The sequence below is a fragment of the Sarcophilus harrisii genome, chromosome 2 (genome assembly GCF_902635505.1).
Source record: "Sarcophilus harrisii chromosome 2, mSarHar1.11, whole genome shotgun sequence".
Lineage (NCBI taxonomy): Eukaryota > Metazoa > Chordata > Mammalia > Dasyuromorphia > Dasyuridae > Sarcophilus > Sarcophilus harrisii.
Genome location: NC_045427.1, coordinates 561,373,322 through 561,387,436, shown reverse-complemented (window position 1 = coordinate 561,387,436; position 14,115 = coordinate 561,373,322). Strand labels below are relative to the sequence as shown.

The window sequence follows — 14,115 nt, the reverse complement described above, 5'->3', positions numbered from 1 at the left end:
TTTACAGCATTGACAATTGCCAAACCTCTTGTTCCAATTTTTCCCCTCCTTCCCCTCACCACCTCCCACAGATGGCAGGATGACCAGTAGATGTTAAATATATTAAAGTATAAATTAGATACACAATAAGTATACATGACCAAACTGTTATTTTGCTGTACAAAAAGGATCAGATTCTGAAATATTGTACAATTAGCCCGTGAAGGAAATCAAAAATGCAGGTGGGCAGAAGATTAGAGATTGGGAATTCAATGTAATGGTTCTTAGTCATCTCCCACAGTTCTTTCCCTGGGCATAGCTGGTTCAGTTCATTACTGCTCCATTGGAAATGATTTGGTTGATCTCATTGCTGAGGATGGCCAGGTCCATCAGAATTGGTCATCATATAGTATTACTGTTGAGGTTTATAAGGATCTCCTGGTCCTGCTCATTTCACTCAGCATCAGTTCATGTAAGTCTCTCCAGGCTTTTCTGAAATCATCCTGCTGGTCGTTTCTTACAGAACAATAATATTCCATATTATTCATATACCACAATTTATTCAGCCATTCTCTAACTGATGGGCATCCACTCAGTTTCCAGTTTCTGGCCACTACAAAGAGGGCTGCCACAAACATTCGTGCACATACAGATCCCTTTCCCTTCTTTATGATCTCTTTGGAATATAAGCACAGTAGTAACACTGCTGGATCAAAGGGTATGCATAGTTTGATAACTTTTTGAGCATAGTTCCAAATTGCTCTCCAGAATGGTTGGATTTATTCACAATTCCACCAACAATGTATTAGTGTCCCTGTTTTCCCACATCCCCTCCAACATTCCGCATTATCTTTCCCTGTCATTCTAGCCAGTCTGACAGGTATATAGTGGTATCTCAGAGTTGTCTTAATTTGCATTTCTCTGATTAATAATGATTTGGAGCATCTTTTCAAGACAATGAGTTCTGCAGACACTAGGAACACAATCTAGTCAGTAATAGCCATGTGCAGCATTTCAGTGCAGGATGAGATTATATACAGGCATAAAAATAAATAATCCAGTAGACATGGGCCAAAAATTGTGCAGGTCACAGGAATGGGTAATAATTAGAAACTCTATCGCTTATCATGGCTTATCATAGATCCAAGACTAATTGAGGAGATGACATGCAGCCAAGGGTAGCATTTGAGGGAAAGAAGTAGTGGTGGTCCTTGGACTGTATACTACCAAGGAGTAAGTTTGAAGCAGGCTGTACCCTCTAGCTCAGTCATAAGCTACAGAGAAATAACCAGGGCAAGAATCTCTAAAAGGCAACATTCAATTCTTTCACTCAGAAATATCCAAGCTTTCTAGATAATGGCTAACCATAACTATAGCATCAGTCTATTGGAACTCCAACTAGGGTCAAACCCACCCCATCTTGTTGAGACCAAAATCCAGGTGAGGAACTTATAAAACTCAGAAGAACAGAGCAGATATCAGATGTTTCCCTAGATTAGATGACTGAGAACACTGAAAATTTTCATATCCCCAGGCTAAGCTTCCCCTAAAATCTTAACACTCAATACTTCCCCCAGAAAGCAGCAATAAGACTAGTCATGACATTCCCTTCTGAAATGCACAGAAGCTAGTCTAACAAAGTCCTAATGTAGGAAGTAATCTGGAAAAACAAGTATATAACAAAAACAACCCATTATATAAAAAAAAAAAAAAGACCAAAAGAGATGGTCAAAGTACAAATTGAAAAGAAGTGAATGACTCTAAAATGTGAACAACCAAAGCTTGAGAAAAAAATACCACTGGAACACAAATTCAACTAAAATTCCTAAAAGAGATAAATTAAAAGTTTTTTTTTAATTAAAAATGTATTATATGTGAAATGAAATTGTTGGAAAATTAAATCCAAAAGAAATTGGAGCTATGGATGAAAAAACTAGAAAGGTACTTAACAACTTGGGACAAAATGAAATATTAAAAATAAAAGACTAAAAAGGAAGGGGAAATGTGATGTGCCACAGTTCTCTTTTATCATCCTGAGTCAGTTTTCCTAATTATCCTGACTCAGTTTCCCTAAATTGCCCTGCCTTGGTTTCCCTGAATTGTTTTGCCTCAATTGTTCTGCTCAATCTTGCAAAACCGCCCCTCCTTCTTAATCATCAGAATATTTGAGAATGATAAAAGATCTTATATTTTAGAATATCAAAATGCCGTTCCCATCCCAATCTATCAGATACTGTTTTATCAAGATGCCTCCGCCCATCCTGTCAGAACCAGATTGATAGTCCCTTCTTGCTCTCAGTGCTCTGACTCCACCCCTGCCTCAGTCTATCCCCTTTATCTGAGATATATATATATGGATTCTTGGAGACGATAGTCTCATTCAGCCCTGGGACCAAACCATGGATCTATTTGGTCCCAGTATATCTCTCCATTTCAAATAAAATATTAAATACTCTCCAATCTCTATCTTACCTCAGTTTCTCCAGAATTACAGAGAATGAAAGTTATCTCAGAGCAAAAACAGCAAACATGGAAAACAGATCATGGAGATACCATTTAAGAATTAACGAATTACCTGAAAGTAATGAGAAAAAAAGTCCTAGACATAATATTTCATGTAAACTACTCAGATCTTCTTTAGCTAAGGAAAAAAATAGACAGAAAGGATCCAAAGATGTAATGGTCAAATTATAGATTTTTCAGATCAAAGTAGCCATAAAGAATTCTGATACCAAGAAGATACCATGGTCTGGATCACACAAGATTTAACAGCCACCCCACTGTAAAGGATTGCAGATGATATTCAAGATGAGGTGATGATATTCAAAAAGGCAAAAGTGTAAGAAGTTCTTACACTCAAGAACAATTTATCCAACAAAAGCTGAGGATAATCTTGGAGGTTGGGAGGAAAGAACCTTTAAAAGAAAAGGGGACTTCCAAGTATTCTTAATGAAAAGACCAGAGTCTTTTAAAATAGTAATCAAGAGAAATATAAGAAGACAAAGATGAGTAGACAATGAAAAGGAACTAAAAAAGGATTAGCTTTGCATTCTAATATGGAGAGTTATACGTGTTTTCTGTTCCCTTAGAAGCTTAGCATCTGAGCCCATAATTCCTCTACTTAGGTAGAGGGTTTAGGAGTGATTCTGTTATGGTTTGATGATCTTAAAATAATAAAAGGAAGGGGAAAAGTAATATATAGGGAGATGGAGGCATGGAAGAAGGAAGATGGGGACAATTATTTCAATTATTTGGGATAGAAGTCTATACAGAGAAGGAAGGGATAAGGGAAGTAGCTTACATCAGAACTTCTCTCTTTTTTCTTTTTTTCTTTTTCATATGCAATATATATGCAAAAATAGTTCTCAGCATTCGCCCTTGCAAAATCTTGTTCCAAAATTTCTCCCTCTTCTCCCCCACTCTTCTCTTAGACAACAAGTAATCCAGTATATGTTAAACACGTGCATTTCGTCTATACATATGTCCACATTTATAATGCAGCACAAGAAAAATCAGATCAAAAAGGAAAAGAAAAATGAGAAAGGAAAAAAGCAAGAAAACAACAAAAAGGTGAAAATACTAAGTTGTGATTCACAATCAATCCCTACAATCATCTTTCTGGATGCAGATGGCTCTCTCCATCACAAGTCTATTGAATTTGGCCTGAATCACCTCATTGTTGAGAAGACCCAAATCCATCAAAATTGATCATCACATAATCTTATAGTTGCTGTGTACAATGTTCTCTTGTGATCCTTTCTCTTAAACTGAACCAGTGAAAAAATACAGGCAATTGGGTATAGAAATTTCCTTTGACAGAAAAATAGGAAAATGCAGAAGGGAGAAGGGAAAGATAAAAAGGAAAGGTAAATGAAAACGGATATTAGTACTAACAAATACAAACTAAGGATGTACAAAAATATTTATAGCAGTTCTTTTTGTAGTTATAAAGAATTGGAAACTGAAGGGTGTCCACTGAATAACTAATGTCAGCATCACCTGTGATACTTAATTGATAAAATACCATTTTGCTGTAAGAAATGATGGAGGGGATAGTTTCAGAGAATCTTGGGAAGACTTCAATAAACTGAGGCAGAGTGAGGTGAACAGGATCAAAACAGTTTTCATAATGATAACAATATTGTAAAGATAAACAACTTTGAAAGACCTAAAAACTTTGACCAATGCAAAGACCAATCATAGTTCCAGAAGTCTCATGATGAAACATACCTAATTATAAAGAGGTGAAACCCATAATGGAGGTTGAAATTAATTATGATGATGATAATGATTTTGGAAGTGGACAATGGGGGAATTAGTTTTGGGTGTTTATAACAAGTGCTTTGTCTTAATTGGAAAAGAAAAGGAGAGAAGTCAGATTTTTGCTGATTAAAAATAAAATTTAATTAAAAAACATGTTTCTATATACATTTTTTTACAAAATATTAAGATTTTTATAAAATAGATCTACCTATTTTTCTCCTTTTCCTTTACCTATACTGCTCTGAGTTGTAAATTTTAATATTTTTATACAATCATGTTAACTAATTATATCATCATATTAATCTATTTTGAATACATTAATTTCTTCTATTATTTGAGAGTTATTTATCCTTTATATATTCAAATACATAAATGACTTTGTGATCACATTGTTGAATATATGACCTCCAGTAATTTGGATTACAATTTATCTATGCCTGATTATCCTAGATGATTTTGGCCATGTCATTCTGTAAATTTGTTATGAATAGTATAATTGACCATTCTTTTTAGTGTTTACTAACTTTTTTTTAGTGTACCAGTGGAGTATATAAGCTGTCCCCTGGTTATCCCTCATTTTCAACATATAATAAGTCCACACTCTTTTTCAGTGACATCCTTTACTCTAAATCTTCTCTGAAATTCCTTATCATAGGATGTAGTAGTGTGCTCCTAACCTACCACATTTCTCTCTTGTCCTTTGACTTATACTCATTTTATGTCTTGCAGAAAATTGTGGTGTGCTATAACTCACAGAAATACAAAACACTAGCAGAATATAGTCATTAGAGAGTTACACTTCTGCTTCCAGGAAAAATCTATGTTTTTTTTTCCCCTAAATTTCCTGAAGACATTTTAGCTTACTTCCTAATAGACTTTTGACTAAATTTAATGTCCATTATTTGCTTTATGCCCCAAATACTTATATACTTATAGACAAACTTTATAACTTTTCCTTAGATAAATAATTTAGATATTCATCATTCACTGGTTTATTTTCCTTTCTGGGAATGATCATACAACGTAATGCTTTATAGATTAAGCAATATATTACCTATTATTCCTCTTCACTTTGGTCACCCTCTATCTCCTCCATGGCAGTTATGAATGTATTTAGCAAGTATATCTCCTTCTTTTAGCCATTCAATCAGAGTGCCAACAAACCAGGTTGCTTCTATTTCTGTATTTTTAAGGAATTTTAAATAGTTACAAGATTTGGAATTCGAGAGAGCTTATCAAGAGATAACCCTTACAGTGACATTTTTCTCAAATGAATCAATTTTTTATATAGTCCCCAATCAACAAACACAGTGGGAGTTTGTCTTCTCTACGATTTTTAGTCAGTTGTATAAGAAAATAAAGATAAGGTCTACTATGGAATGTCATTTAAAAAGTCTAATTGATTTAAGAGAGTTAAATTTCTAAATGAAATTATTCTTTTCTGTATCTATATTCTTTCCTCTGTCAATATTCCATTTTATCCATTATCATCATTTTGTGTCAAAATAGAATAGCTGTGACTGCACACTATATATTTTTCCTCATTTTTATTTTTCTAGCTTTGTGATAATGTTGATGCATGCTTAATCAAGTCACTGATCTGATTATAACCACATAGCTAATTCATAAATTACTCCCACAGGAGTGATGAGTCATCTTCTGACTGCAAAAAATAATTAATTTATTCTTTTTAAAAACATGACTCAATCCTTACTATGCCCAATATGAGGGGTTCACCACCAGAAGGCTTGTTACTTCTTGAACTATTTTTCTGTAGTAAATCATGAAACTAATAAAAATTTTAAATTAATCTTAGTCACATTCCCCCCACCCTTATACTTATGCAATGATGGTGGCAGAGCAGTAGAAAGGGGCCAGATTATAAGAACTATCATAGATTTTAGACTGCTGCTATACTTGAATTTCATTGTGGCTATGTTAAATGGGAGATCCTTAGACAATGACTGAGAATCTTGATATCCTCATTGTAAGTGAATTAAGAAGAAGAGACATTCAGTTAAATCAAAGTATCTAACGAGTCCTCTTTGAAAAAGCAAAAAAGGCAGTTAAAATTGTTGGTTTTATCATGAACCCAAAAGCAAATAGAAACAATGGTCATCTTGTATTACAGTGTTCATGATAAGTATTTGTAAAAAGATCTCCAAGAAAAGTATTGCAGTTTCTGCTATTTTATCTGTTCCAGAGAATAAAGAAATAAAGAAATCCCTCCAAGAAATAAAGAAAAGATAAATATACTATTCCTCATTATGAAGCCAGAAAAACTTCATATATTGAACACATAAGAAAATTTTGGATGATCTGGATGATGTGATTCAACATCAAACCAGATGAAATAGAAATACATATACCATAGACATATTATGCATATACCAAGTACAACAAAAAGAAAAAGAAAGAAGATAAACAGGTCCAAAGTTAATAGAATGTCAGGCTAGCCTGGAAGAAAAAAAGAATAAAAGCATTTCTCTTGTCTATTCAATGAAAGTCAACTGTTTTGTCTTTTTTGGTTAAAAAGTTAGGTTCATTGAGATTTTCCCCTTAGCTTGAAAGGTTATCTGATTGGTGATCTTTCTGATATTCATTATGTTTTTAAAACATTTTTAACATGTAATATTCCTTTCTCTTCCATTTGTTATTTTAGTGCCTTATTCATTGTCCAAATTAGAATTTATTGAAATCTATAGCACTGACCCAGATATAAACACATTTCCACCATATTTTTATCTAATTTTTCCAGCAATTTTTTATTAGATGAATCGTTTCCCCATTGCCTTCTTATATTAATCTCTTGACTGTATTTTTTGCTCCATTTAGAATTCTCAATTCCGTTCCACTGACCCAGTTTTTTCAGTTTTTAAGAAAATTTAATAGCCAATTTTAAAATCTGGATGAACCTTTATATAAGTTTATCCCTGAGTTCCTTTGAGAGTACTGCCTTTTTGGTTTTTACGTAGACATTATTATCACATATTTAATTCTGAAATCTAGTCCATTAATACTTATCACATTAAGTCTATAGACATTTTATTTTATTTGTAATAGTATTTTATTTTTCCAAATAATTTCAAGGATAGTTTTCAATATTCACCTTTGCAAAACTTTGTGTTCTAAATTTTTCTCTCTCTCTTCCCTTTTCCTCTTCCCCAAGATAGTAAGCAATATAAGTTAAATGTACAGTTCTTCAAAACATATTTCCATATTATAGACACTTATTTTATAAACATTAATAATTTTGTTATATTGCTTCAACAGAACCAAGTAACTAGGTTATTTCTGTATTTGTTGCATTCCTTCCACTTTAAGGTGGATGCTATGGAGAGAGCACTTCAATGAAAGTGAGAAGACCTAGAGTCTGTCTGTCATCTCCTAAATTCCAAGGCAGCTTGGTACAATGCAATGATATCCCATCTGTGGACTGTGGGTACCTGAAAGGCTGCACAGTTATTGCATGGTACCTCAGAATTTAGTCTTAGACTGAATAATAATTAGCATGGATATGTATTATTATATTTCAAATGTGGTATTACCTATAGAATCCCGGTATTAGCTATGGAACATAATTTTAATTAGAAGAATTAATTAAAATAAATTAGTAATTTATTCACTGTGGTGTTCTTTTTCCAAAACAGAGCCAGGTGATAAAAGTTCAGATCTTTTATTGTGTCCTTCAATATAGCCCGGTTAGCTCAGACCTATATTTCTGCTTGGTTCCAAGAGCTCTTGTAGCTTTGTCTTTGGTTTCTGCCTCTGCTTTCTCCAGCCTCCAGTCAGCACCAAGTTGGAAGATGCAATGAATCTCTCTTGCCTCGAAGACAGGGCTTGTGGGCTTCCTCCCAGAGTGCTCCTCTCCGACCCCTGGGATTGTTCCCAAAATCACTCTCTCAAGTGGCTCACTAGAGCTGTATTTATGCTACTTCTCCGAGAGTGAGATTGTGAGATGTCTCCCAGCATGCTCTCTGGCCCTAAGAGCTTCAATAGGAGGTGTGAATTCAAATATCTCTTTCTAAGCCCTGAAATCTCCCAAACAAGTGAACTCTGAGTACTTAAATATTTCTTGCTTCTATGAGCTCTCTAAAGGTGTGAACACAAGCATTGTTTCCATCAGTTGTACTTAGTACCGTGTTTCAAGTTCTGGCCCAAAATATCTCCTTCTAAGATCAAATCAATCATATTGAACCATGCTAAATTAGATAATTACTGTTTCTATCAACGCTAATGGCTTAACAATTTGTAAAGATTCCAACAATTCACTATGTATTTTCTTACTTAACAATAATAAGAGTACAATTCTACAATACTAGGGATAATAACAGGGACTGACCTTTAATTCCATTGGCATAGGGAACTCATCAAGGTGAGGATACTCCTTTTACTAAAGCAACTACTCTGGAATTTATAATCTTAAAAAATTGCTTAGCATACTGACAAGTTAAATGACTTGTCTAGGGTTACAAAGCCAGTAAAACTAAGCAATAAGACTTGAAGCCATGTCTTCCTAGCATGGAGGAAAGCCTCTCTATCCACTGCCCCATGCTGCCTCTCTTTGTATTATCTATACAACCCTATGGTGTGGCAAAAGAGCCTGCACATTCAAAAAGACTGGGAATTACAGTAGCAGAAAAAACATTTAATCTAGAAAATAAGAGGTGTTTAAACTTAGCTTATCCATACTATGTGACACTAGAAAAAGCATTTTATCCTTCTGTTTCAATTATATTATTTATAAAATAGAGAAGCTAGACTAGATGCTCTCCTATCCTACTTCCAACTCTAAATTCTGCAAGCCTATAATGCTGGATTAATGAGAGATCTCTCATTGACAAGGCTGAGAAAGAATCAGGGAGAATATATATTCCATGGTAGCTAATGGCAGTGACAATACAAGGCATCCCCAGAATACAGATGTTTTGATGAATTAGGAAAGCCAAGTTAGTCAGCACATAGGAGAGTTTAAAATTTATATGTATGAACATACGCAATTTTTGAGCATGACAAATTATATTCATGTGCCTTGTCAAACTTGACCTATCAACTATCTTCTGGCCCTAATTTCTTACCACCTGAAATGCCATGCCTTCCTCTTAGATCTTGGTAAATCTTTGGTTCAATGTGTTTCAAACGTTAACATAGCTTCTTGGCCCTGTCTAACTAATCAACCTGACTTCTTGATCCCCTTATAACTAGAATTTGCCTGTTTGCCTTCTGTTCCTATTCATGGGACTCCAGTCAGTCAACAAGCATTTATTAAGCTTTTATCTTTTAGCCTTGGTGTAAAAGTGAGACTACATTAGACAGCACAGGTTTATGTTCTGGCTCCCACAGTCTTTAGGTGTATGTCTATGGAGCCAAACTTTTAACTTCTCTGAGTTTTCTTTTCCTCACTTGTAAATAACAAGTAAACAAGTTTATATTACCTACTTTTCACATTTATTGTGAAAAAGCACTTTGCAAAATCATAAAAACTGCATAAATTTGAACTATTTATCAATTTTTATAAAAACAATTTCAAAGATGATATTAATATGGGCCTTATACATGCCTTGTTAGGATAAGATTCAAATATTTGATTTTTTTTGTTATTTGAAATGGCATTTCTCTATTCATTTTTCATATTTTTACTAATGATCTGAGACAAAAACCTATATTTTTGTTTTCTTTTTTATTCTGCTACATCTAGAGTTAAGAGAACCTGGGTTCAAATCCTAGCTTGACTACTTTCTACCAACACATCAAAAAGTTGCTTTAGAACTCTGGGCCTCCATTTATTCACATCTAAAGAGAAGGAGTTAGAATAAATAGCTGCCAAGGTCCCTTCTAGCTCTCCACCTATGATCTTATAATAATTTTTTTTGATTCCTTGGAATTACCTAGATATACAATCATGTCATGAAGACAGTTTAGCCCTCTTAGCCACAATGTTTATCCTATTAATTTCCTTTCTGTGTCTTATTGTTATAATTAACAGAGAGAACTTGTAATAATGAACAGCCTCTACTTTATACCTGTTTTTAGTGGGAATCCCTCTAATATATCTACATTTCATTTACTGTTAGCTTTCATTTTTAAATAGATATTTTCCATTACATTAAGGAAACTCCTCCTATCCCTATGCTTAATTTCAGTGTTTTTAATGTTTTTCCAAAGACCTTTTCTACAACCATTGCTATAAACCTTCTCTACTCAAAAATTAGCTTTGCCAACATATTTTATTATTGAGCAGGTTCTTGCACACTGTCAGTCAGCACTTAAACACAATCATTGTAAAGGATGGCGGCTCCATGGTGCTCACTTTATCAGGGTTTATGAAGCATACGTTATAAAAATACCTCAGCCATAAGGCTTTTATACCTTGGCAGTCAGTTCCATATAACCCCATAAAATCCCAGCAATCTTTAAGTGTTAAAGGTGACTTTCACTCAGATATTTATTATTGGATAATGAAAAATGAGACAGAAATCCTTAGAAACCCTGGACAATGAAGCAGAGTAAAGGTACTTCCTAAGCTTTTAATAATAGGACTTTCCCAGTTTGCTGCAGGCAGTACAGATCTCTTGGGACCCTTCATATAAACTTTCCATGTGCCCAAAAGATTGCATGAATATTTGTACATCTACCTGGGTGATTTCACTTCAATCTGATCCAATAGGCAGGTAGAAGTACCTACTATGTGCCAAGCACTATAGCAGATTCTGAGAAAACAGACAAAATGTTAAAAAAAAAAAAAGCCTGATTTCCTAAGAAGCTTGTTGTCTTTGAGGGTAGGAGAATAAGGATGTCATATGTGAATAGAAGAGTATGTCCATAATAATTTGAAGAGAAACAGAGAATCAAAAATTATGGAGTACAGGAAAACTCATAAGTGGTAAATGACCCACTTTAATTAAGCAACAAAGAAATTCTAAAAGATGGAACTGAAGATGGAGTCTTTCCATGAAGGACAGACTATGCAAAACTGTAGAAGGAATGCAGGATTTAGGGAAAAGCAAGCAGGCCATTTTGGCTGGAGGATAGAATGTATAAAGAAGTATCCTATTTAAAAAAAAAAAAAACTTAGAAAGATAAGCAAGAGTCACTACTCAGAAGGCTGGTCATGGAGCTATATACTTTCTCATATCAGAGGGCAGGAACCCCCAAAATCTCCCTATAGCATCTAGTGCTGCATTCTTTGGGGATTTGGTCCATGCTGAAATTTTCAGGAACAGCAAAGTCATAGAAATTATAGACTCATAATCTCTGAGAAGAAAAGACTAGAAATCATCTCATCCCTTATGTTGAAAACAAAATTGAGGTTCAGAGTTTGGTAAGGCTTAATTATGCTAAAGTTTCCACTAACAAACATTTCTCTTGCTCTAATTCTTGGCAGCACAACGGTAATCCAACAGGCCCATATATTCTCCTATTGGGGATATGACCAGGAAGAGATTCAGAGGCCCACATTTAGGGAAATGATGTGTTTAATGGAGACAAAGCCAATCAGAAGCCAAGTACATGAGGAATAAAAGATTTAGCCCTTAGGACTAAATTACCTACCAGGAACCAGGGTTAATTAACCAGTTAGTTAACTGTCCTTCTAAGACACAACAAGATTCCCTCATATCCTCACAGAAGTGTATTATCCTCTTGGTTCTATATTAACTTTATTCTCCATACAACAGCATCCCCCAGAAAATGGCATATATCTTTTCCCTAAACCTTCTAGATTATAAAACTGCTATACATTTTCTATGTATTGGCAGTATTGCATTGTGACAATTAACATAAACTATGAAACAATTAGTGGCTTCTGGAGTTCTTACCCTTTGTTTCTAAAAGGGAAATTAGCGTGAATTAGCAGTTCTTTTTTGCTCATCAATAGACATTTGTGGTTTCTATACTTGATGCAATCTGTTTGCTTAGCTCCAGTTACTGCTTACTGCTGCTATCTACATTAAGGTAACAATTTGAGGAAACAATTTAAAGATTTGGTGTAAATGTGTCTATATGTAAGTCCTATAGATATAAACAGAGTGGGAAACTAACATTTAATCTAAAAGGAGTCTCTATTCATCAGCTCCACTGCAAATAGGAAAACTTTAAAAACACTAGTTAGATTTGCCTCTGTGCTAAAGATTTGAGAAGGACAAAGAAGATGGCCAGGTATATTTAACCCAGGTAGAACCAAGTACGCCTAAACTTGGTGAAGAAAAGTTTGAGACACTTTCCAGGACCATAAGGTTCTGAGGTCATCTGCTATAAGGATTAGCCAGGTGTAGGGACATACTGCAGCCTCTAAGTGATCATACCTTAGCTAAGTCTCATCCTGGATGCAAAATCATTTCTTTTGAGAACTCTATTGTTAGGTTCTGATAATCTTTTTGTCCCTTACCACCAGCTTCTATGTACTTTTTGGGTTTTGACTGTTTATCCACTTATAAATACTAGTTAGTCACACCATCCATCATCATTTTTCTACATTCTTCACTTTGCAAATCCATTGTTGCATTCTCAGTTACACTTTACTTGCTATAGTCCTAGTTTCCTGCTCTGTGTCCCCAGTACATGGCAACCCATATAAACTTCAACCTGAAACTCTAACACTGTACCATATAGTAAATATGTATGTTCCTGAAAAAAGCATGTAAGTTGAATTTCCATAAATTATATCCTTCTCAGCAACTGACTTGTATTTGAATTTTACAGATGTTTTGGTCTACCCCACACATTCAAATTAGTTTTGTCTTTAGTTGCTCTAACCCAGATTCCTTATCACATATTTCAAAGACTTGAAGTTAGAAGGAATACTAGGGACCATTATTTTACAGATAAGCAAACAAGAACAGGGAGACTGGTGAGTTGCCTATGGTAGCAAACATCAGAAACAGAATTTGAACTCTGGTTCTCTGATTACAGTAACAGTCCAGGTTCCACTTTACCACAAATATTACTTCCAGTTAATCATCTGCAAAAACAAATACTTGTATTTATTAAGGGCAAATAAAAAAAACATGATCAGGTTAATTCTATGATAGTAAAATAAATCACAGGACATTGCACAAGATAAATACTTAATAAATGTTTGCTAAATGAATTATGTATCCATTCCTCCCTCATATTCCTTAGTTTATGTTTCACTAGTTTATGAGTTTTTTACATAGAATTTTCTTACCCAGAGGACATACTTGTGGTAAGAATCTATTCTGCAAACAACAAGGAACAAAAGATTCTATTTATTAAGTAGCATGGGTTGAGAAAATAGAATGAAATGCTTCAAGGCGTTTCAAGAGAAAGCCTAAAACTTTCCAATAAGTATAAGATGGTAGTCACATTTAACTGCTTTTCTTAATGCAACATACTTTCAAGCCCTGAGAGAATCCCTTCTTTTCTGTAAAAGTGTTTTACTCTCTTACTGAGAAAAATAATTCAGTTCATCTATCATTCCCCTGAAATGCCAATTCAAACTAAAGGGCTGACTTCCCTGCTCAAACTACTTCCAAAACTATTTCTCTTTCCCTATGGTACATAAGCAAAAGCCTCCACCACTCCCCATGCCTCCCTGCAGACCCACAAACATACATCTCAGGATCTGAGGAAAACATAGCAATTTAAAATCAAAGACAATCATAGCAATTTTAAACACATCCAACTCTCAATTTTCTGTGTCTTTTGGGGAGTGGGTATACTGAAGAGGCCTATTGATTTTTAAACGTGGAAGAAAAACAAAACTGGCTTTATCTACTTTTAGTTATCAATGCCAGTGGAGGAGAACAACAAAATTCATCATCTAAACCAATGGAAGATCAAAGAATGGCCTTAATTTGACATAGAAAGACAATAAGTGACATTGATATAATTTAATTTGATTCAGTTTAGCAA

General features: G+C 34.4%; 1 protein-coding gene across 1 annotated transcript in view; it reads right to left on the bottom strand.

Moving 5' to 3' along the window:
- SORCS3 (sortilin related VPS10 domain containing receptor 3) overlaps nt 1–14,115 on the bottom strand; it is a 694,786-nt gene that overhangs the window by 348,364 nt on the left and 332,307 nt on the right. The window lies entirely within an intron of this gene.